Source organism: Dryobates pubescens, chromosome 4, assembly GCF_014839835.1.
Source record: "Dryobates pubescens isolate bDryPub1 chromosome 4, bDryPub1.pri, whole genome shotgun sequence".
NCBI lineage: Eukaryota > Metazoa > Chordata > Aves > Piciformes > Picidae > Dryobates > Dryobates pubescens.
The window spans coordinates 43,708,889-43,734,778 of NC_071615.1; positions in this window are offsets into that span (position 1 = coordinate 43,708,889).

Genomic DNA, 25,890 nt, shown 5'->3' on the forward strand with positions numbered 1-25,890 from the left:
AGTAAGTGGAAAGATCCACACCATTTGCTGAACCATATTTAAGCTCTCCAAATGACCACTAATTGTAACACTGACTTATGGGAAGAAGTCTTAATGCCAAGTAGTTGTATCTGTGATCTTGATAACGTTTCTGAATGTCACCTGGAATAATTTTGCTCATAGCCAGTTTGGATTACAACATTTTCATTTGATAACCTCTGTAGTGTTAATAATAAAGTGCACTGAATGTAAAAAGTACACAATTGGGATTTTTCTGCAGCTCTCCTGAGATCACCCTGTGGTGCTTCTGGACATGACAAGATTCTGCGCCAGTTGTGGGCAGCATGGAATATGTCATAAAGAGTCTATTTGTGACATCTTTGAGTGGAATTAGTATGTAATGAATTGGAGTATTATACAAGAAACACAAGTGCTGTGTAACACAGGAGTCTTACAGCAGAAAGCACTTTACAGGAGAAGAACCTTCAAAATATAAACCTTTCACTGTCATCATCTGCAGAAAACTGGACATTCACAACACACAAATGTCCAGGTTATAAACTTCCAAGCTGCATTGATGTGGCAGTAAAATTTACTAGTCTGAAAGCTGCACTTGTAAAATATTTATGGATACATGTGGTTGTCACTGCAAAGAAACTGCACTGTCAGCTCAACCTCTCTCCCTGATTGTTTTCTCTCCCTGTCTTCTCCCACTGGAGTGTATTCCATGAAATTCAAAGCATGAGGCTTACCTTACTATAAAAATACCTACATGGGAGACATTAAACTGCAAAAGGAATAAAGAAGAGCTGCTTCCATTATACTTTCGTGTAATCATGTTCACTGTTTTACCCACTCAGAAAGGTTTCAATTTGGTGTTCTTTAACGGGAGATTAAATTTGGTTTTCATGTGTCTGAGGTTCTGAAAATTAAAAATGAACTGTGAAGAATAATTTGATTTTTTTTCCCACAAAATTTAAACTATCCATTAAGTCATCACTAGTTTTACAAGTGTCCTGCAGAGCTGCCTAACAGAGCATTGTGGGAGAACGGGATTGAAAATGAAATTTGAAGGATTAAAAAATAAGATACATGCTTTAAATACATATTGTAGAATAGAATAGAATAGAATAGAATAGACCAGACCAGACCAGACCAGACCAGGTTGGAAGAGACCTTCAAGATCATCATGTCCAACCCATCATCCAACACCTAATCAACTAAACCATGGCACCAAGCACCCCATCAAGTCTCCTCCTAAACAACCCCCAGTGATGGTGACTCCACCACCTTCCCAGGCAGCCCATTCCAATGGGCAATCACTCTCTCTATGAAGAATTTCTTCCTAACATCCAATCTAAACCTGTCCTGGCACAGCTTGAGACTGTGTCCTCTTGTGCTGGTGCTGATTGCCTGGGAGAAGAGACCAACTCCCTCCTGTCTACAATCACCCTTCAGGTAGTTGTAGAGAGCAATAAGGTCTTCCCCAAGCCTCCTCTTCTCCAGATTAAATGACCCCAGCTCCCTCAGCCAGTCTTCATAGGGCTTGTGCTTCAGACCCCTCACCAGCTTTGTTGCCCTTCTCTGGACACGTTTGAGCAACTCAACATCTTTCTTAATCTGAGGGACCCATAACTGGACACAGTACTCAAGGTGTGGCCTAACCAGTGCTGAGTACAGGGGCAGAATGACTTCCCTGCTCCTGCTGGCCAGTTCTTTCTGGCTCATCTTCCTCCTTACAGCAATACTGGAACTGCTGCTGTGCCCCTCATCCACACCACGCTATCTGCAAGGGAGAGAGCTGTTTGGGCACCCATCCTCCTGGAGTCTCATTCACTGCGGTGCTGGTGGTGAAGTGAGCATCACCAAACACTGCAGGCCATCTGGCACCCTTCTGAGCTGGCAAAATGCTAACTGAGGAGCGGATAAAGAGCTCTGGCACACCACTCTCTAGAGAGTGCTGGAAGCAATAGCTGATACAATACTGGCAGGAGTATGTGTGCTCTGCTGCGGGTAATGAAATCCTTATTATATGGTGCAGCTGATGGACAAGGGCTGATGTGCCTGGCATTTCCAGGCTTCAATATTAGTGGCATCTCTTTTCAAATTTAACACACTATATGGCTTTTTCCTCCACAAGAGGAAAAAAAAGGGGGGAAAAAAAAAGTGACAGCAAATGTCTGTAACACTTGAAAAAAATCAAAGTCTTTTAAAGTAATAAAGACAGTGCTCAGAAAATGTTATGGACAGTAGCCCTACTACAGTATTTCCTTTAAGGAGACATCTGGGGTGAATTAGGGTGCTGCTCAGACTGTGGCACTGCTACAGATGTCGAGGTGCAAACGTGTTTTGCAGGGTCTGCAAATATGTGGTCATGTATAATGCTTTTATTAGGAACTCAAGCAATATATTTCCAGCAATATGAAAAATGACAGAGAAGCAAAGAAATGCCTTCTGTGTTTGAATTACAACCATATCTAATGAACTCGGAGGTGTTTTCACTCAACTTTAGTAATACTTTTCAACTCCTGCAGCTTAAATGAACCTACTGATCATAACAGCAAATATAGGCTCAAATAATATCCCAAGAGGTGTCATTAGGCACATATTACATCCTTTTCTAATTTGTACACTTACCATGTTGCAGAATTTCACAGGACTGATGAAACCTCCAGAATTTCATGTTTCCCTCAGCAGTCTACAATAACCCTTAGTCTCAATGACATGTGTTATTTCCTTGTTGAAAATGTGATGTAGAGGGCTTAGTAAAAGATTTATTGTAAGGAAAAGTTTTATTCCCGACCTAATTGAATACATTATTGCTCCGAGTTTAAAAATGCTGTGATGATGTATTACACCTCCAAACAACTGTACACATGAAATCTGCAGCGAGAAAACTTATTGGACTACAAATCAGAATGCAGTTGTTGATAGGAAAGCTGTATACCTTAAGTTACAATATGATACAATAAAGTTTTACTGTATAAATCATAGTGGCAAATCAAGCAAAATTCTGATGAAATAGTTAAGCAATGCTTCTATTAACTGAAATAATAGCAATTCAATAATAGCCAAACTCAAATCTTCATTATTGTGTATGGATGATAAAAGGACTATAGTGAAATCTTCCTGACATGCTTACACAGAAAAGAGTGATGAGGTTACTAATATCAGTAAGGATTAACTGCAGAACAGACTAGTTTCCAAATTCACCCTGGAATGGAAAGCCTGCTCTTAGCCATATTCATTGCTTGCCCAAGTATTTGGACATGGTGCAGGCACAGTTCAGAGCAGCAGGGGAATATGAAATGGTCTCTTCCCTCGGTCCATGGCCAGCAGGCAGGACTGCCATGCAGCTCAGCCCCACACTGTCAGCACAGCAGTCCTTCACTCTCTCACCAGCTGTTAGAGCCCTGAGACACAAGTGGGTCAGGGAACTCCCTGCATCTATTTGTCCTCATGTAACTTTCTGAAGCTGGATACATGAACTTGGAGACTTAGGCTGGAGAGTTGGGCATGGAGAAATGTAATGAACTTCAACAAGGGCAAGTGTAGAGTCTTGCACCTGGGAAAGAATCAGTGGATCAGTATAGGCTGGGGACTGACCTGCTGGAGAGCAGAGAAGGGGAAAAGGGCCTGGGGGCTCCTAGTGGATGGACCTAGTGGATGACCATGAGCCAGCAGTGTTCTGTGGCCAAGAAGGTCAATGCCATTCTGGGGTCTATGAGAATGTATTAGAAGGCATGTGGTTAGTAGGTCAAGAGAGGTACTCCTTCCCCTTTGCTCTGCCCTGCCCTGTGAGGTCACATCTGGAATATTGTGTCCAGTTCTGGGCCCCTCAGTTCAACTCTGGATTGTATTTCACCTAAAATGTTACCTTTTATTCCTTCTATTCTTTTTTTTGGGGGGGTCTGGTTTTTTGTCTTTCCAAACATATATTTTCTACCCAACAACTGGTCAAATTAGAAATTCTTCTTCAGAGTTGCAGGGAGTCTGGATTATGACAGTGCTGCAAAGCTGCTTGCTCTGAGGCTAAGAGAAACTGTAGCTGACTCTGCATGTTATGGGTTTTTGCTTGTTCACCCCTCCTGCTTTGTACCTGAGCTACCTGGTTAGTCTCAGTTGAAAGCAAGGAGAAGAAAACAAAAGAAAAGAAAAAATTGGTTCCAGAGGCCTACAAAGCACATGGACCTGATACCTAACACTGTGACAAGTATAGAACTAAAACAAAATTTGGAGCCTAAAGGCAAATTAATCACTTCATGGAATTTATTCTATAAATATAATAGTTGGGCTGCAGCCCTACCTGGCAGCATTGGGCCTAACTTATGGTAATGAAATGTTTATTCCACATCATTAATGTCTGAGATCAATGGGGGTCCTAAGATGAAAGTGATGCAGAGATTTTCCAGATAACAATATTTAAGCAGACATTTTAAAGAACATGGACCACCCTGTTAGCTTTAAGAATGCTGTCTCTACTAGGACAAGTTATTTTCTTCTGCCAAAAGAATAAATCCAAGGATTACAACCACACTGAATACCTAATTGCCTACCTTTAGACGCCTGGTGAGCCCAGGGGAGCTATTAATCTCTCCATGCTTTTTATTCACCAAGTCCTATGCGATGGCCCAACTGCTCAGCCTATCAAAAGTTCATCAGTCTTCCACTTCTCTTACCAGTGCTATAAGATTTCCATTAAAACTGAAAACCTCCAGTTTCCCTTGCACACTTAAAATATTCTTCCATGGTGAAGTAGAAGCCAGAGGTTTGTGAACCAGCCCCATCTGACTACTGCTGGCATTATGAGACTCTGCCTTTAGTTGGCCAAATCTACCTACTGTTAGCTACCACTGCTTCTGTTTTCATTAAGTTTCCTTTTGTGTCTGTTCTCTTTCATAGCATTTTTTTTTCCCTTGGCTCAAGTAATATAAAGTTACTCTTCCACGTGCAAAGAGCATCTTTATGTGTTCCTTTCAGAGCACCAATTTTCTGAACCAACCTCTATCTATTGTTTTAAACGATTGATCCACTGGGCTAAAATGGGAAAACAGAATAATCCCGCATTTAAATGATCAATGGAAGTGAATGACTAGGGGGAAATGCTGATTGCTGCTGCAGCCCTAATCATCCCAAGTGTTAGTGCAATTCAGAGATGGGAGGAGGGGAAGAGAGATTTACAACGTTGGGAGCTCCCAGGAAAGGCAGTAAGGAATGGCTCCCATATGGAACTGTAATGCTTTGTACACCCTGGCCTAGCAATTAAATTTACAAGGTGTTGCTAAGTAGCAGTACCCCTGTAAACTCAGCAAACGCTGGAAATGCTGTTGCAAAACTAGGGACTTCTTTTATTGCTTCTCACATTTCAATAGGGAGCAAGTCATTAGCAGAAGGCTGCTCTTTGTACAGACTTCCCATTTGGAGAGTTGTGAGGTGCATTCTGATGAAAGACCTGTGAGTGGGTGCAGCACACCCCATTGGCAAAGGCAGTTTTTTTCAGCGGGGAGGACAAAAGATAGAACAAAACAAGCATTTGGATCTAGATTAGATAGCATCTGTCTAAAATGGCTGGGCAGTCATTTACTTACACACAGATTCATATATGTGTGTGTGTATGTGTATATATATATATATAAAAAATATTTTTTATTTTATATATATATTTCCCCTTGGAACCCAAAATGCCTTTTAAATTCTTCTCAGTCAAGTTTCGCTGACAAACTTGCTTGACGGGCATCAGGGACCTGAAGCAAGCTTCAAGGGAAAAAGTAGCCATCACTCATGCTTCATTGGATTTCTATGACAGAATGATCAAATCCTGTAGAACCTGGCATAAGCACATCATTATCAAACCCTGCTTTAGCATTTCTTAACTGATCACGGAGGCTGAGGTCCTTGGTGACTCCTGTTTTCTGGCACTGTTTGTAGTTATTTGACCTTTTCTCAGTGGATAATCCACACAAAAAGCCCTAATTACTTCCCCAGCTTTGAGCGGTCCAGCACTGTGAATAATCAATGACACTGATTTAGGTATTGCACAATCAGATGCTTATGGTGTTTAAAGAACATTTTTCCATTGACCTGCCACAGCCGTAGGACAATACTCAAGCACCGAAGTTGCTGTTGTAATCACAAGCTGGCCAAGTGACCTTGGGGGCTTGAAGTTAATTATTAGGCCCTTGATTTGAACAGATACAATATATTTTTAATTATTTAGCTGTTTTTATTTTCCTAAACTAGCCTTTAGTCGGGATGCAGCTAGCAAGATATTGGTGTACTGACAGAATATCAAAGCGAGATTTGTCTGTAGACATAGCTGAGGATTTTTCTTTCTTTCTTTCTTTGTATCATCTTAATTTTTATTTTGGCTGTTAAAAAGCACACTGCTGGGGGTATTTTTTCAGCATTTTATTCACTTGCTTCAAAAATATTCAAGGATGAAACCAGAACAGGAGAAGAATGAAAACAGGAATTGCCTAGATACCGCTACAGGGTGAAATGTCTGAGGGAGGAGCAGAATGAGGATTGTTCTAACTTAAGCAGTCTCTCGTTTGCTGGGGCTTTTTTGCTGTTTCTGCTCTGTTCACATAACATGAAAAAGCAGTTCATTATCCTAGGTTATTAGGTTTTAGTCCACCACCTGCTCATTTATTTCAACTTTAAAATCTGAGAAGAGGAAGGAGTTCTATTTTTACCCTGGTTCTGCTTAAAATTAAAACTCCACGGAGATTTCTTGTAAGAAGCCGTTTGCTCAAGCAATGTTTATGATGGAATACCAGATGATTTGGAGGGTGACTTTAAATCACACAAGTCTTTCACCAATGAGATAGAAAATAAAGCGTTTGGTGGAGAGAGGTGGGAAAAGAGGGAAAAAAAGAGAGCCCCTTCCCAGCAGAAATTTTAGTCAGCCAAGAGAAAACTTTCCTCAGGCATGGTGGGGTTTTCTTTTAATAAAACTTATGTATCCCATTCAAAAAAAAATAGAATGTATTTCAGCAAAAGACTTAAAAGCTTGCTTACTTAAGAATTTTGCAATAATTAACATGATTCCTCAGAGAAATCCCAAGCAATTAGGAGTGAACACAAAACAGGGGGAGCGCCACATCTGTACCTACAGATTAGATAGATCCACCACCTTTCCTTTCCCAAAGCAGGGAGGAAGTCCCTTCTCCAAACTGGGGGGATCACCCCTGGCATGGCAGCCTCTGAAGAAGAAGTAACAGGAAGGAACGCTTTTATTGTGGAGGTTTTTGTTCTTCCAAACTTCCTGCCATGCCATGAAGGGGAAGATAAACAAAAGCATATAATAGGAGCGAGGATAAAGTTTATCAAACAAGAACCTCCGTTTGTCTTCTTATCAGTTTCCTCTCCTTTGAGGACATGACCATGCTCCTGTCCTTCCTCATATAAAATCTCTTCTTAAGACACCTGCTTATATTTGCATCCATCTTGACCAAGCCTAAGCAATGATGTCTGAGGGAGTGGTTGGGGAAGTGCCTGTTGTAGAAAGTTTATACTGTGGAGGCATCATGAGGGCACAGCCTGCTCAGAGCCTGCTTCGCTAGGTGCCAGACAAGCAACATAAATAACATTAATTGCCTTCAAGAGCTGGTGCTTTTCGCATGTGTGGCTCTGCTACAGATGGCTGGGGAAGAGGAACTGAAAAACAGGTTTCATCCGAGAGCTTTTTCCTCCCTCAAAGACAGAACAGGAAAGAATATGCTTGCCACAGAAGAGGGAAACCTTGCGCTGAAGTCAGTATGGCTAGTGAAATGTAAACAGGCATTGCAGTACTCTTGTAGAAAGGGTGAAGTAGAGTTGTTGAGGCAGCCATCCTTTGTCCTGCAACATTCACATCCTTCCAGGGTACATCACAGCCTCCTGAAATATACAAATTGCTGTTCGACGTACTTGTGTGATCAGAGACTACGCAATCCGGACAGGCATTGCAGGGTGACAGGAGCAGAATGGCACAATTTCTGGGCAGAAAAATCCTGAAAAGAAGTAATAGAAACTGCTCTGAGTACCTCAGCAGTTTAGATTTGTACTGCTGCTAGTGAATACTAAGGTCTTGAGGCAAATAAACTAACTCTGCAGTGATCTTTGCCTGTTTAATCTGGTAATACTCTTAGGACGAGCTGGCTTTGAACACTCTCTCCAGTGAATTTGGCACAAACATGCTAAGTGTGTATGATTTCATTTCATAAATATTTTCTACATGGAGAGTATTTAGGCTCAACAAATGTGTGTTTCTAGGGTGTCACAAGCTGTACTCCTTTTTTTGGCGTTTATTTGCCTTATAAGTGGTCAGCAGACTAATTACAGGTGGGTTTAGTCTGCAGTCAAAATTGCCTTTTTTTGTCTGATGCTAATTAATCTGAGATGAAATGGTGTGCAGCAGTGCAACCTCTTTTTTTCTGATGACTGACCGAATCTGTGTGCTGCCAGCCTGCTAGGCTATCAGTAGACTTCATTTCACCTCTCATTTGTCACGATGCCCTTCAGATGCTTGTACCAGGGAGAAGAGACCAACTGTGCCCCAATTCCCTGGAGAGGTACAGGTCTGTGTGAGGATTAAGTACACTTGCTTTTCAACAGTTGCTGACCAGGGAGAGTTTGAAAACAAGCTGTGGATCTCTTCTCCATGGTGACTCCGCTTCTTCATACCATATGGTTATGTTTATGTGCTCGGTCGTGGGAAAGCTATAACAGCTTTTAAGTCAGCAGTAGTGTCAGTGCCAGAGGATGAGTTTTATAGTTAAAGAAGGGGGCTGAGCTTCATTTTGGAGAAATGTCATCTTTTCTGAATGCCACCTCCAGTCCTTAAAATCTTCTCATTTTAAAACTGCTCAGCCTGATTGTACAAATAGGGGATGTCCTAGTTTAGAGGGGGACAGATTGCTCTATTGCTCCAAAGGGGCAAAAGAATAACACTCTCACACAAATGGATTGGATAGTAATGGAAAGTTTAAATGGAAAAGCAATTCATATGCTACAAAAACTGCAAAGCACAGTGGTGAGCACAGCAGAGCATACAAAGCTCAAAGAAATCCCCAGTCTAGTCACACAAGTTCCTTTCAGCAGACCAAAAACCCAACGCTTCTCTGCTCCCCACCTGGGGTTCACCAAAAACCCCCTGCTCCCATTGTTAGGCTGGTTTCAGGCTGGCCAGGCTTGAACTGCCCCCCACTATTTACCCTGGCATTAGACCTAAAAGAGGCCAAGATTGCACAGGGGAAAGAAAAGTTGCACAGGCCAAAGAGGCCTGGGATACTCCTCCGTGGTTAGCAGATATGGGAACATCTCTCTCCCACGGGAGCAGAGAGGGAAGAAAGAGACAACAACTTTGCAGCCAGATTTATGAGGGTGCAGGATTTATGGGTGGAAATACATTGTTGCCTGCATCCAGCCACCAGGCTGGGCCCTCTAGACACTGGAGGTCTCAACTCTGTGGCTTCTTTTTTGGAGGCACCCTGCCTAAACAGCCACAGGGGATTATAACAGTAGTTAGGGTCGAGTAGGTGAGCCCTCTTTAATATGTAGTGAAATGGTCTTTCTTCTGCACTGGATCCACTGCTGAGCTGAAATTTAATTGAAATAAATATTCCTCCTCCCAGCCTCCTGATTGTTCTTTTATCTTCTAAATCAGATTAAAATGTGAACGAGGCACTTAGCCTTATTTCCCCCAAGATCACAAATTCTCGAGTATTTTAATTTCTCATGTCTTCCATTTATGGCTATCCCACTACCTTCAGTAATTTCCTGAGAAGAAAGAAGAATGAGCTCTCTCACAGGCTGCCACGATAGGTGGTGACCTGAACATCAGAGCAGCTGAGGACCAGGTGGCTGTTCAGCTGACTTCTTTAGGGAGATTTTTTTTTTTCCAGAAGGTCTGAAAAATCAAACAAAACCTTCCTAATAATTTTTTTTATTTATTTTAAAAAGAAAAAAAAATAATCAGAAGGCCACAAACAAACAAAAGAAAACACACCCGAACCACTTGCCACGCTTTGAGTGGCCTTCTCCATGTAACTTTGCTATTAAGGAAACGATACCTAAATAGCAGACACTTGACTATCACATTCGGTGATAGCGCTCAAGAGAGGCAGTCACAGAGTGTTTACACACACTGATAAGTCTGTTGATTCTTCTGAAAAATAGCATGTTAAGTGGTTAACTCAGATGAATAACATATTTTCAATTTATTGATTCCAGTCAAATAAAAGCTGCGTGATTCATAGCGGAAATACAAATAGAGCGGCCCATCTCGTGCATTCAGGTCAGGTCAGGTCTGAATTCTTGCACAGGTCAGCAGGCATCCCCAGGGTTAGATGATGGCACTTCATTCTGCGACAATCCTGGAATCTTGGTAATGCATTTGTACTGTGATCCTTAAAAAGTGAACTAAAAGGTGCTGGCTGGATTTTTTCAAACCTGCTGTGCGGTTGGAACTATACGCAGAGACCCTTGCCTGGAGGAGGAGGAGATGACTTTGTGCCTCTGTTCTGTGACAAAAATCCGACACAAGAAGCAGCTTTCTTGTTTTCTATCAAGAGCAAAGACAAATTTATCCTACGCCTCCTTCCCTTTACACCTCCTGTCCTCTGCTTTGTTCTGCTTTGAGTCTTAAAGGAGAACAGCCCGTGTCTTAATGTTTTGTGACCCATCCACAGCTGCTGAAAAAGGCCTTTAAAAAAAAAAAAGCAAAACAAACTTTCACCATTTTATGCCTAATTTGCATTTATACAAAATGCTTCTGAGTCCTATCAGAAAATAAATACTCTAAAAGAATGCATGCTTCCTAACTGCGACATTAGGAAGTATATGCTTCCTAAATATAATAACGTCGTTTTTCTCCTGCATACGAAATTTATTGTGTCATCAGATCTGACTGAAATTTACAGTTAGCCATAATGTTACTTTGATATATTTGATTTATGCTTTTATTGCATTGTGGAATAGAAAAATGTGGTTATGGCTTTGTCCTATGAATATTTTTCCAGGAATTTAATCAAGAAAAAAATTTAGCCACGAAAGTTTTCAGTTCTGTTTTGACAGTCCTCCCCCCAGAATGCTTCATCATTTTGGCAAAAATAATTTTTCCTTCAGCAACATTTTCCTTTCAGAGCTCATATAGCTCTTTCTTGCTCAGACAAACCGGCCTGGAGAATCATTTCGTTTCATTTACATGAGAATTCATATGCATTTCCCCAACACGAATCGAAGCGCAGACTTGCTGTGAAAGGTTATGCCTTTATTAAAAAGCAAAATGTACCTAGCAAGTGCCCTGAGCTTCATTTGCAGCTAATTGATGCTGACTTTTGTCTTTTTTTCTCATTTTCCCAGCCAGTTAAAAAAATCCCTTTTTCTGTGGAGATGAGTTTCTGTTCCAAAATTTAACAGTGGAATGTTTTACAGAGCATTTATGCTGCAATCTAGACGATAAAATCAAAAGAAAGAGCAGCATTTCTCCTCTCTCTCAAACCCAGAGAATTGTAATAGTGGTTATTGTAGAAACCCAGGTACAAATGATCCAAGGAAAACTGCTTTCTACTGTCACACGGGGATGTCCTTCAGGAAGGCCAGGATCCTTCTGTGAAGGTTTTAAATCAGGGTAACACCACGTAGCAAGGCTGTGATAAATAAATAATAAACAAATAAATAGCCAAATAAATAAAATTCAAATAAAAGCTCATTATACTTATTTGAAATACACTCCAAATACTATAACTTGGGGGTTTATTTCTGGCTCCTTTACTCACATGGGTAGCCACTTCTTCTGCAGTCATCCAAATCAATGGGACCAGCTGTATAATATTTTTCAGCTGGGTCGTTGCCAGTATGCGTATAAATATTTTATTGTACTCAAAGCTTGAGGAAGGAGATGGAAGTCATAAGGCAGCACAGAGAGGGGCTATTCACTTTATCAGTCGCTCCAATCTTGGAAACTTCCTTTTCATAACCAGAGATGGCAACATTTCTAGCTTTTTATTGGTGTACACACAGAAATTTGGAGAAGCAGCCAGGTTGCAATGCCACGTCACAAGCTGGCTTTGAGAAAAGGTAGACAAAGAAAGAGCTGTCTGTGGGGTGATGCATGCCTTCTAGGCCTGTGCTTCAGGTTTTATTCACTTCCTAAGTATGGGGTTTTTTCCTTCCAGAGTTTCTTTAAAATGTCCCAATTAAAAAAAAAAATATGTCTCAAGAAAAATCGTGCAGGTTAAATGCGAGCCAGTGTTATGCCATACAATGTCTGCTTTGCCTTCAGCCAGGTTGGCTCTGACATTTTTATTTTTATTAGAGATGGACAATATTTACCTGATGCTCCAGGACACAGTGTTCTTTTTGAAGCTGTAGAAAGTTACAGTAGTGAATTTGGTCCGAAGCATAAGCTGGATTTGGAGTTGGGGGTCGTGCTTTAGTACAGTAACATGCGGACAGACTGAGAAGCTGAGGAAGGTGGACAACAGTGACACAGAAATAGGGCATGACTTACTGGCAAGGGGAGAACAGTCAGTGGCTCTTACAATAAGTGATAGGATTGTTATATGTATTTAGGTGTCACATGTGGTGTCCTGCTTCCAGATGATTGCTAACATGGTCATGAAAAGAAGCTAAAAGAAGACTGTGTTTTCTGTTGCCTGACTGCTCAGTCCCCACCATCTGTCCTTCCTTCTTCTCTGAGCTCTCCACATAATTTCATCCAAGTCTAGGAGGGGGATAAATGTCTCAAAGATACTAAGCTCTTGAAAGAATCCTGAAAAATATCAATCATGTAACTGCATCTGCATGAGGAAGGGTCATGTTCAGCCCTTGTCGAAGAACCCAGGCACCAGCAGCAAGGCAGTGGAGCAGGAGGCCTCAGGTATCCTGAAGAGAATTTCTGTTATCCATATGTTGGGAAATCACAGCTCATTCTCTTTAAAAAAACATTTGCAGATCCTTAGCAAGGACATGCCTATATTATCATAGAATCATAGAATTGTCAGGGTTGGAAGGGACCTCAAGGATCATCTAGTTCCAACCCCCCCTGCCATGGTCAGGGACACCTCACACTACATCAGGTTGTTCACAGCCACATCCAGCCCAGCCACATCCAGCCCAGGGATGAGGCTTCCACCACCTCCCTGGGCAACCTGTTCCAGTGTCTCACCACCTTCATGGTGAAGAACTTCTTCCTAACATCCAATCTGAATCTACCCATTTCTACTTTTTTTCCATTCCCCCTAGTCATATCGTTGCCTGATACCCTAAAAAGTCCCTCCCCAGCTTTCTTTCAGCCTTAATGCTCCCAAATCTCTGTGTCCTTCCCATGCTGCCTTTGACTTGCAGCTTACTTATGCCCAGCCATATTTTTCAGATTCCTGTAAGCTGGTGTGGTCACTGTGCATTTTACCAAAGACAGATGGGGGGGGGGGGGGGGGGGGGGGGAAAGAAGTCAGAAAACTAATTCTGTCTTTTGTCTGCTAAGTTATGCAGTTAAATCAGCAGTGCCAGTGCTTCCTGGGCTGCTCTTCCATCATCCCATACCTATTAGTCAATCTTTGCTCGCTCAACACTGCTTGCCAAATTTCATGTTTTATATATTCTTGCATATATCAGAATTGTTCATTTCTCCCAGTGAGATCTTAGTTATCATGTTCTGTTAGTAGAAGCAGCACATTCAGGTATTCACATCACTAGGCTTGAGGAAACTGATCTTGCAGTCTGTAAGCTGAATGGCAATACTGCATCACCCAAAAGTGCTCTGTTTTCACTGTGAAGTTACATTCTTCACCCTTGAAAAATAAAAGGTGCCAAACAAGAATCAACTTTGTATAATGAAGATGTCTCATTTAGACACCAGGGTTCAGAGGATAGGGGATTAGATCTTCAGTTTCCTTATTAAATGAAGACATCCTTGAACAACAGATGAAATATACTGACTGTTCTTGGAAAAGAAAAAAAAAAATAATCCAACCTGGCATGAGTTTTTCTTTTCTTTTTTTTTTTTTTTCAGCTGGATCAAAACAACTTTTGTAGAGAATAAGCATTTTCTTGGCAAATTTGGACCGGTTGTACTCAGCACTTCACTCTCTATGAGTGTCAGGCCTTGATGGCATGGTGTAGCTAATCAAATCTCTTGCTGTCATTACTGGGAATGATAGCGCAAGGGAGGCTCAACTCTGGTGGTCAGCTTGAGAGGGAGGGAGTGGTGCCTGAATGCACCAGATCCCAGATATCTGTCCTAGCCAGCTATGGGGAGGTCTCAGATAAGCCAGTCAACCTGACAGGACAAATCAGTGCTGAAAAGCCTTTGCACTCTGTGGGTTTCTGGTTAACAGGACAGAGTCATCTTCTGATAAGCAGAAGCTTTTTTGCTTCCTCTGACTTTCCCGGGCCCCACTCAGACCTCTTAGGCTTCTTCTCCCCGAGGCAGGCTACCACATACAGGCTCTGGGCCAGCATGTTCGTGCAACAACCATTCTGCCATCATTTTGCAATACAGTGACTGAGCTGGCATGCTCCTGGCCCCTGATGCAGGAGGAAATGTTGCAATCAATTCCCTGTCCTGATTGTCAGCCATTCATATGAAATCTAAGCACTTTTATCCTAACAAAAATACACCTCTGTTGGCATGGGAAGGGGAGGAGGACTGTACTGTGTTTTCAGAAGCAGTGACACATTTTCTGTGTGGCCAAAGCACAATGTGCAATGCTATTGCAATACTTCTGCTCAGCTCACACTCCAGGTTCTATCTGTTTAACTGCAAAAGCAGATGCAAAACCTGTGTCTTAAAAAGGCCCTTAATGTCTGGAACTTATTAAAAGTTTAAGACACTGGTGCTAATTAACTGGCAAGTTTGAAAGGTTCGATTGCATGATTTCAATAGAGAACGTAGACTTGTAATCTTCTCTGAGAACATGAGAGCAGTAAAAGACACAGACCTCTGCACATGATCTTTTTAATGGTTGTCTATATTAAGAGTAATTTACATGTCTTGAAATGAGATACATTTAACTTCAAAAGGGCCTGATAAAGGTGCTCACTTTGACTTTTTTCTCGGACTGTTATCATGATCGTGAATTATTTTCTAGCATTTTAAACAGAAGCATTCCCAAAGGGATGACAAATTAGTTGATGGTGCTGCAAGAGAGGCTTTGCAGTCCTCCTCTTTTGAAGTTCCTAATGATGTGAGTTTCTCAGTGTTTCAGTGCTGGCTGCTGCTCACCCTATTTATTTAAGTTATGTGAAGGGAAAATCATCCATAGGTTTTTTTCTTCCTTTACATCTGCTCCCAAGAGCTGTGACCAGATGCAAACATGATGATGTGCCTGTGCATGCCACTGTTGCTAAACTGTAAGCAAAGCAAGAGAAAAGGCTGATTTAGAAAATAAACCCAAGATACTTGATGAGTGAAATGTCAAGTAGATTCATGTCTGGCAAAGGACTCTTCCTTGTCCATCATCATCCAATCAATGACACTTGAACCTGGGTTGACCAGGTCACCACACCACCTCTGCTCAAAGCAGGGGGAAATTTATAGGTCACCTTTTTTAAATGACAATTAGTACAAGAAGATATGGTAATCCTGCTGCCTTTCAAAGTGTTATTGTTTTACCATGCAAAAGTCTCAGTGTACCATGCCCAGCAGAGTACCTGCTCTCTGTGTTCTTTACATGAAGAGGAACAAAAGACCTTTAGGAAACTGTCTCCCTAGTGGCTCTTGTCTGATTAGAAAGTCCTCAGGGGATTAGCAGTATGAATTTCACAGCTTGTCCCCCCTTCCTCCCCCCCCTTCCTCCCACCCTTCTGCATTAAGGTTAGAAGGATGTGCTTAGATCAAATCAGAAGGAGATTAAAGGAAAAGAAACCCCAGAGCAATTCTCTTTTGCATTTGAATGAATATTTGTAGTCAATAGTCATTTACCATTTCTTTTAAAATATCCTTGAGTTTTAGTGAAACAAACTTCAAATGCTGCCATAAGACAGTAATATCTTATACTTCCATTTTAGATTAGTTATATCATTTACAGTTAATTTGTTATACTTGTACATATTTACTGTTGCATGTAATCCTTCAATTTGCTCAAGAGATTTCATCAAGTCCCCAAGAAGATCAAAAGCTTTAAAGGTTTTGTTTGCATTTCCATGTAAGTTCTACTACTTTCTCACTGCAAAATGGCCTAGAGAGCATTCTTTAAACCCATGTTAGCTGTCACAGACAGAGCCTGCAGGGGATATCTTTGAGGTGTGCACCATCAAACAGAAATAAAGTTTAACTTGTTGTATGACAAAGAGAGAAAAAACTTCCAGTTTCATATGAAGCCCTCTACATGGGCTATGAAATCTATTTCACCAAAGATGGTCTTTAAAGGAGCAAATGGAGCAGATGGATTTCCTTAGCAAGAGTTGTAAAGGATGTTTTAAAAAGCACAATATGGCACTAAAAGGAGAAAGATGGGAAAAGGCTGTTCTAAGGTATATTCATTTATATCTGCATCTGTTACCAAATCAATGTAATAAGAGCTGGTCCCTGCACTGGTATCACCATGCTAAGTAATACCATAAGTCAAACGACTGATTCTTTACAGAGAGAAAAATAAATCACACTTAATTCAAGCAGGAAGAGACATGGCTGCAGGACTGATGTGCGAGTAAAACCACTCCTCCTTGCTTCCTGCTACAGCTAGGTAATGCTGTCTCGGTGATGAGGTACAGATGAAAACCAAACTCAATCCAGCACACCTTAGAACTTAAATAATCATCAGCTAATGAAAAGGTAAATTGGAAATATAGATCATGAAGCAGAAGGTGCTCTGAGAGTGGATTAGGTTTTGGAAAGTGCTTGGCTTTCCTTGTGGGCACCTAGTGAACTGGCCACCTTTCAACAGGAACTGCTCATCTGGAAGCACTGTGGCAGGTTTGGGCTCCCTCCCTCTGAGCATTTGTTACGGAGAAGTCCATCACCAAAGGAAGTCTTTAGAAATAATGCATGCAAGCAGCAAAGTTATCGTTTATTGCAGCCTTCATAGCTCAAATATGTGAAGTTAGTTGGTTATGTGCATGTTCACCTTACTGTGGGTTGAACATGTAGCCCGACACAAAAAGCAAAACCAAAGGGATGGTGTGTGTTGTGTTTAAAATAGCAACTCAAACACAGCTCCGTATCTGTAAGCCTGTAGTGAGCAGAGTCAGGTTCAGACATCTAAGGGCCTTGGGAAAGGAAAAAGTGTCCTTTTCTCCAGCAGCAACCACTGCAGACTGGCACAGCTCTCTCAACGTGGTATGCAGTTACACAAACATTTACCCTGGCAGTAAAAGCTGCCTTTCTGCAGCCTCTGATTTCTCTCTCTTTTCTCACTTCCAGAGGTCAGTGGTCTCTTAATGGTGCTAGTTTAGCTGTTTGTGAGGTTGTATCTAAACTGAATGAATCATTGTCTGGAGAAGCTTGCTGTTCTTTCCAACATTCTTTGTTAATGGTGCTTTTGGAGGTGTTTAATCTCGAACGACTCACCGATTGACCATACAGCAAAATTGCACTAGTGGCTGCCCTTAAGCAACCGCTGGAGTGATGAACGGAGAGACAAAGGAGAAAATGAGCAACGAGGCTGGAACCCCTCGAACTGCCTTTGCTGCCAGAGAAAAATGCTCCCCTTTCACATTCCTAAACTTAGCAGTTGCTGCGATTGCTCTCCTTTAACATCAGCTCTGCTGCAAACATATATCTGCCTACAAACAACGTTAGCGGTATGGCTTCCAGCTAGTGTTCAGGAGAGATAGGGAGCATGGCGCAGCAAACAAGTGCAATCAATGCAGATTAATGATGCCTGCTTTCATTCATGTCTAGGTATTTCAGAGATGCAGCTGATAGCCAATCTTTCTTGCTTGTATTTATGCAAGGCACATTTATTTGGTTAGCTTTTGGCTGATTGATTTTGTACTTCTGCTTGTTTGGGTTTTGTTAGGTTTATTTCATTTCGTGACAATATGGCTGATTTATTTCTGACAACAGTAGCAGTTTAATGCAAAACATTATTGAAAGCTTCATATAACTTATGTTTTTAATTTCTGCAAATACCACCTAGATGCTGTAGGGAAAGACATTGTATAAATCTTAAATAAATATTTACTGTACAAGTGACTTGTGTTAATGAATATTGCAGAGGGAGCAGAGCACACAGATGCACCAGGAAACAACTGCACAGAATAAAACATCTTTCTTGGGTGAGGGCAGATCTGACACACGTTCAGACTTGCTCTGGCTTTATTTGCTCTGCCAGGGCCAGCTGGGTGGTGGTGCTCACTGGTATTCACTGATGGATGATGGCAGGACAGCCTTCACCAAAGGGTGGTGGGTAGGAAGGGGCAAATTCACATCTTAGAAGAAGAGAGTGGCATGGAAGGAAACAGTGAGTCAAGTTCTCTCGGCAGAAAACCATACAAAAAAAGACCTGTAAAAAAAAAGTATGTGGTTAAAACACAAGAACAAAGGTGCAGATCTTAATTCCTCATGAACATTCCTGCTCATCTGTCTGTCTGTCTATAGTTTTTGTACTTCATTATGCAGTGCAGTATCTTAAAACCTTCTGGAAGTTAAGGGGGGGGGGAAATCATCTTCAGCATAGGAATGAAAGAAAGAGTTCTAAACTATTGTGTTCATCAGTCTTGCTTCATAAATTGCAGCCTCTGTGGCCAGCATAACAAAAACCATTTTTTTCCATTCTCCTTTTTTTAGCCCTGTGTGCCTTTTCTTTCATATTCCCTTTCAATTAAATTGCTCAACCTACAATGAAACACCTGAGTTTATGCAAATTACAAGTATTTTGACTTCTATTGCCCCATTTCATTTCCTCTCAATTTATATGAACGTCTTCACTTTCTTGGTAAATCCTTCCCCCTAGTTTAAGAGATTAATAAAATGTGAACCCTATGGCTCTTTGCTAGGTCCTTTCAGACTCTTTGCACTTTCAAAACTGGGGTATTCCCTTAGTGTCCTCTGGGTTGTTTGGTTTGTTTGCCCCTTGGTTTTTTTCATTTGGTTGGTCAGGGGTTTCTGCCATGCTTGGAAGTGAAGCAGTGTGTCAACATTATACGAAATTCATCGCTGAAGTTTGAAGCCATCTCATGGACAGTAAAATTGTGTATTTCATCATTTAGTCTGGCAACACTCAAAAGAAGTTAGATTCCTTTTTTTTTTTCTTTTAATGCTGGTGCATAAAAGAACCAAGATGAAAGATCACTCAAGAAAACATGGAGGTTGTGAGGTGTGAGGATTTTAATCTTCGAGAGCATTTTTTGGAGCCTTTGTTCTAAGATTTTGCATTTCTGGTGTTAATTTGGTGGATCAAACAATGATAAAGTATTTGTGAAGCCAGAGGGGGGCCTAATCAGCAGTGTTTTATATGCCCTGCCATGAGAAGTAGTTCAAAGTATTCCCTGCCATTGTCTCAGATTGGAAGCTGGTGTTGGGTGGGTGGTGAAATATCCCTTGGATAAAATTCAGCCTGTATCTGCATCTTTGATGTAGAACTTTTATGACTCCTGTGATGCTGAGTAACAAGCTTGATTTGCATTCTAAGGCACTTGGTCTGCTGCTGATATCTCGAGTAGGAGTTCAAGCCCTGTTGAAGGAATCTCACTTAATATCAGTGTGAGCTTTAACATGCATTCCTTTTTCCTGTTGACCTCCTCTTGGAGGTTAAAGTTGAGTAGCTGAACTTTAGCCGACACCTAGATATGTGCTGAGTGTTTGATACACATTGTCATCATAAGTCCATAAGGAACAGTTGTGCACACTGTCTTTGAGTATTTTTACACATGTTTTCTGATAAGTTATTGAGGGTGCAAACACTTTTCCAAACTCCTTTAGCAGATACTAGGTGTAAGGGTAACACTTGAAGCAAAGCTGGAGAAGTATTTCCTGAAAAACGTCCTGAGGGCTTTAAGAAGCATAAGTACCCCACAAGCATCTTTCCACTTTAAAAGCCAGTGCTCAAGATTATTATTGCAACATTTTAAACTACGTGACACGCTTTTAAATTGATCTTTTGCACTATTTTGATTACCATGGCCAGATCAAAGGCATTTTCCACTTCTTCAGATGTGTCGATCCCGGGAATGTCTCAGTACTAGTACAAAATCCAATTTACTACTAAAGAGTCAAGTTAGTTAATTAACAACAGCAGTAGCACCTTGCACCCCTGAGCAGTGCAGGGCCTATTGTGTTGGTTTACAAATACGTAGTGACATTCAGGCTTGAAGCATTTTCAGCTGTATTGACAACAATCTAGACAAGGATGGGAAACACAGAGCGTCACAGGGAATACGAGTAATAAAGTTTGCATCAGGTAAAAGCTCCTTATGAAGTGTGGTGAAAGAGACTATTCTGGTGGAGGAAGAGAGGAAATAAGATAGTAGTTTGTTATAGCCACCTCCCATTTAAGGCTAGGCACTTAAAGAGCTGAATAGTTACTGTCCGCTGTACCCTAGGCAGTCGTCAGCGTTCCTGGCAGATCATAAGTGAAGCAGTAACAACTTTTACTAGAACTTATACAAGAATTTCAGGACTTGTTTAAATAATAGCAGACATTTTCAAAGGTCCTGGGAAAGTCAGGGCTGACTTCCTGAAAATCACTAAGAACTCGGAAGGGGAAAGCAGCACAGCAACATGTTAAATTAACCACCTTGGTAGATGACTTCTTAACTTATCACCTACAGCTGTGCAATAACCCTCCTACAGGCTCCTCCACCAAACAATGAGATTTCATGCCCACAGTTTACTCAGTGAAGTTACTAGTTACCACTACCATCTTCTTCCAGGCCAGCTGAATCTGGAATCTTGGGAACAGTTGGATGCTGATGTTGCTTCCACAAATTCCTGCCCTGGGAAGCAAAGGAGAAAAGCAGAGAGAGGAACTGTCTGTGATAGAACAGCAGAGAAAGTGGAAGTATCATGAACAAACCTCGAAAAAGAAAAGGTGATGCAGAGAGCTTCAGTGAATTCTTAATGTTGATAAAATTTGGAAGTGAAGAGAGGCGAACTGGAGAACATGATTAAAAGCTCAGAATTCAGGAATCAGAGAACAAGCAGCCATGCTCTCAGGTATGTCCACACCCATCAATAAAGCTCTATGCAGACAAATGAAGTATCACCAAGAGGGCTTGTCCATCTAAGCAATACAAAGAGGTTCAGGCTTGATTTTGGAGAAATTTATGCCTATACTGATATCAGGCTACGCTGCCACTCAGTGGTCCCCAGTGCTGAATTAACATAACTCTCTAGGTGTAGAGAAATTATTGTTTGGAGTGCTGTTTGGTAAGAACCATTGCTGCTTATATGGGTGGGAAGAATAATATTGTGTGATGTGAAAGAGCACATTTAAACCAGAAAGGAAGTGGAATTTCTCTTAAACTTATTCTCCTAATATTCTTGGGGATGGGGGAGTGGGGGAGGGGAGGAGAGAATGAATGAAAGAGAGAAAGAGAGGATGACAGAGAGAAATACAGAAAGAGAGGAAGAGAGGAAGGGAGGGAGGGAGGGAGGGACGGAGGGAGGGAGGGAAAGGAAGAAAGAAGTTATACCATAAGAGATAAAGCATCTTCTTGAGGTGCTAAGCATCTTCACTCCTTGGGACAGATTCATTCTCCTTTAGATCAGTCTTCCACTAGTCTGACTTAACTGGCTTTAGCAGAGTTATGCTGTACTGACATTGTATAATAGCAGAGAATTTAACTCATTGTCATTGGTATCTGTTGAAATAATTTAGCTCCTTGCACACTGAGTCCCTTGTAAGGAAGAGATGGAGAATCAGGGAAGGGTCGTCTTTTTCTGTTGAGATCACTCCTCAGCTGCCTTGGATGCAATGATTTTATGCATCACAAATAAAACAGCTATAAAATCTAAGGAGTGCCTATTTTGCTGCAGATCAGTTAGATAAAACATGTAGCTACAGAGAAACTGGAACTGGAGTTAGAGACCATCGTTTTATTTTCTAGACTTGTCCCTGAATCCATCATGATTTATGACATTGTTTTTCTTACTCTGGTTCACATACTAGGGAAGAAAATCCTAGCCTGTAAAGCCCATGCCAGGACAGTCATTAATTTCAGTGCTGATGATTTTTTTTTCCTTGGTTTCCAGTTGCTAACCAAACACTTGATAGAAGTCTTCCTTGTAATTCTTTCATTTTATCCCTTTAAATACACAGATATTGTCTCACCCCTCATCACTTAACATAGTTTACAGCAGAAAAAGTCATGTAAACATGCAGGGATATTTTTGAGCTTATGGACAAACATGATCAGTAAGCAGAAATGTAAATATTAGTTCAGTTTTCTTTCCTGATCTTTAGACAGCTTTGACTTCACTACTGCACAGCTTAAGCACACACACACACAATCTAGGAGATATGCTATGAATATGTTAACATTAAATAACAAAAGTGAAAGAGAGGCTTCTCCTTTGAGTTTCAGGTGGGTGATGGATGATATTCTTACTGTAGTGCCAGGTTAACTCTCAAATATCTTCTACTCTTTTATATAAGAAACTATATCTATTGCTTGCGCTTTCAATCAGTTCAGGCTTAGAATGCAGAATTACTTTTTCCTTTTGACTGTAAAAGAGGTTTTCCAAATTAGACAGCAAGAACTTCAACATATCTAGCAAAATATGGCAGCTTTCATGCCAAAAGAGGCATAAATCTTTCAACTCTGAGCACATTTGTTTCCATCCTATCCAGCTGCAGCCATTTGGCTTCCAATCTATCAATACAACCTGGCTAAGTTATTCATTTATTACCTTTGGCAATCAAAAACACAATCAAATCAATATCTGAGGTCATCCATCTGTGATTGTCACTGTTGTAAAGTTTTAGTGAGGATGTCGTCATTCTTCTGTTGCCCACTTCTATTTTAAGGGTAATTAGAAAACAAAATCATATTACTCTTGGACAAAGAATACACAACAGACTTTCAGTCCATCACAGAGCTTACAGACACAACAGTATGCTGAATAATAGCTCCAGATTTGTTTATGTGCTGACAAATGAGACTGCACAGCTACTTATGCCACAATTCCGGAAGGCCTTCAATAAAATCTGGATATCTGTAATATGCATCTTTCTTAAAACTCAACCTGAGTTTGAAGATGCTTAATGTCAGTCTAACTGCTATGTCTTATTGCTTTCTATTCAAACCCTTCATTATTTTTTTTTTTAACAAAGGAGAACATAGCTACATGCATAGGGGGGGAAAAAAAAAAAGTCTGCTTTTTAGTGACCTTTTACAGGCACTTTAGAAGTAGTAGAGAAACCTCCAGGGGCCAGTGAGCAAGTCTGGAGAAAAGAAGGCTCTGAGGTGACCTAATTGTAGCCTTCCAGTATCTGAAGGGGGCCTACAAGAAGGCTGGGGAGGGACTTCTCAAGATATCAGGTAGTGATAGGACTAGGGGGATCAGAATGAAGCTGGAGGTAGGGAGATTCAGACTGGACATGAGGAAGAAGTTCTTCACCATGAGAGTGGTGAAGCCCTGGAATGGGTTGTCCAGGGAGGTGGTTGAGGCCCCATCCCTGGAGGTGTTTAAGACCAGGCTGGATGAGGCTCTGGCCAGCCTGATCTAGTGTGGGGTGTCCCTGCCCATGGCAGGGGGGTTGGAACTAGATGATCCTTGTGGTCCCTTCTAACCCTGACTGATACTATGATACTTGTCCAACAAAAAATTTTCAAACAAAAAACCAAAATGCAGTCCATGATGCAGTCCATGCCTTCTAGACTGTGAGCAAGTTAGTTTTATCTTGGGTGTAGATGAGCATTACATTGTTGACGTTCATAGAGCTGTATGGGTTTTTATTTGTAGCAAAATGTATTTCATGCCTTTCACTGCATCTGTGTACACAAGTGCAGCATCTTTCTAATTACATGGTAAGTATATCAATCAGTGTGGCTTTGGCACAGACTTCAAAGGCTCTTAAAGTGCCTTCAACAAAAATGTTCACAGTCCAAAAGGTAATTCTTCTGAAATCTCATACAAGATACAAACCCTGAGCTGTAACAGCTCGAGGAAGGAGGAGAAGAATGTAATGATGTGACTATAGATTGTCGTCTCAGTGCAGTCATAAGGACACCTGCAAATTCCACACACACTTCTTAGTAGTTTCAGGTACCCATTACAACATGTATATGAGTCAACCAATGTTCTCGAAACATCACTGAATAAGACCATACCAGACACACTCAATAATTTATCAGTAGTGCTAACAAATGTCCAGTGCTGAGAACATACCCAGCAGTGTTTACACATCTAGCAATGCATTGTCTGTAAAACTCAAGTACAGGAAAGCAAAACATTTTCCAGGGAGGTGATGTTACTGAGTCCCAGTGCTGAGGTTCACTGGGGAGACAAAAGAGAGCTTTCTTTGCTTGTTGTCTAATTTCAGCCATTAAGATTATTAAATCTTCTTCTGTACTTTAGTCTGCTTATATCAATCCATGAAAGCACAATTCCTATCCATAAAAAGCCTATATGTTATCTAGAACAATTTCAGACTGAAAAGACTCAGTCTTCATAACACTTCTTTGCAAGGATTATGTAAACTGTGGTTATTTGAGGGTCTGATTTTTCCTTAACATCCATTTAGTCATTTACAGGGCTCCTTGCTTCAATTAACAGCATTTTTTTTTCTAATTATTGATTAAAGTAGTTGTGAATTCATCAAGAGAGGACAGACTGTACAGTTATGCCCTAAAGGAAAGCTTTAAAGTAGTGGGATTATATTATGCAAATAACTCAAAAAATATTTTAAAGCAGGCATTACTTCAGCACTTAGATATTGGCTAAAGCAGCTTTAATATGCGAGACAGGGTGTTAGGTGCTTAGCTGATCCAAATGCCAGTCTATAGATTTGAAAGACTAAAGATCACATCACTGGGAGGTTGACAGAAGTGACACTTCGCAAAGTGCCAATGATTTATGCCAATGTCTTGCTTGATGATACTGTTATAGACAGCACTGTCATTACAAAGTCCCTAACGACTTCAGTCTACATTTATGGTGCACAAATTATAGGTGAGCCCAAAGATCGAAACCTTCCTGACTTTTAGATTTCAATGACCAAGTAATTCTCACTAGGTTCGCTTCTTGTGTGTTGCCTGATGCTTCACACACTTTTGTTTCAGCACTGCGATTAAACCTCACCAACAAGGGCAAAATATACATTCATTATACATTACTAAGCCTTTTTAGCCTTCTTTAGCACATACCATACAAAATGCATTCAATTTTGTACTCCAGCAGTGAATAGTAACACAGCTCTGGCTTTTTCACCAACAGAAATCATGCAGCCAGTATTGCAAGGGACCAGGTGCCTCATTCAAGATGCTTGGGTCCTCTGCTTCTCAGTTGTGTCAGTGATGGGGAAAAGGACTATACCTCATTTTAAAGACTGCCTTGTAGACTCGACTCTGAGTAAGCTTTGCATGATGTTGTGGGCTGCAACATTCTTTCCCCTTTAGTCAGGCCTGAAATGATTGCTGATGTTAAAGCAAATGACACTGTTTAGGGATTTTATTCTCTTCAGTAATTCTGTTGCCTTAAGAAGACAGAATCAAGGAATTAATTGTGTGAAGCACATAGAAGCTCCCCGGTAACACTGATAATATCAGAAGAAACCAGGTTAAATCAGAAGAAGAATTAGTTTCCCGTGGCTGTTTAAAATGAAGGAGTAAACCTTCCAGGGCTACAACTTCTTCTGTTTTAGCACTGACAAAGCCAATCACAAAGGGAAAAAAGGAGCAGCTAGGACACCTGAGGGATCTAGAAACAGTGGGATGGTAGGATACAGAGGGAAGCTGCAGGAGTCAAGCTGCAATTAGGTGAGCCATAAGATTCCACACATCCCAAATAAAGTTCTCCTTGTTACTCCCAATCAGACA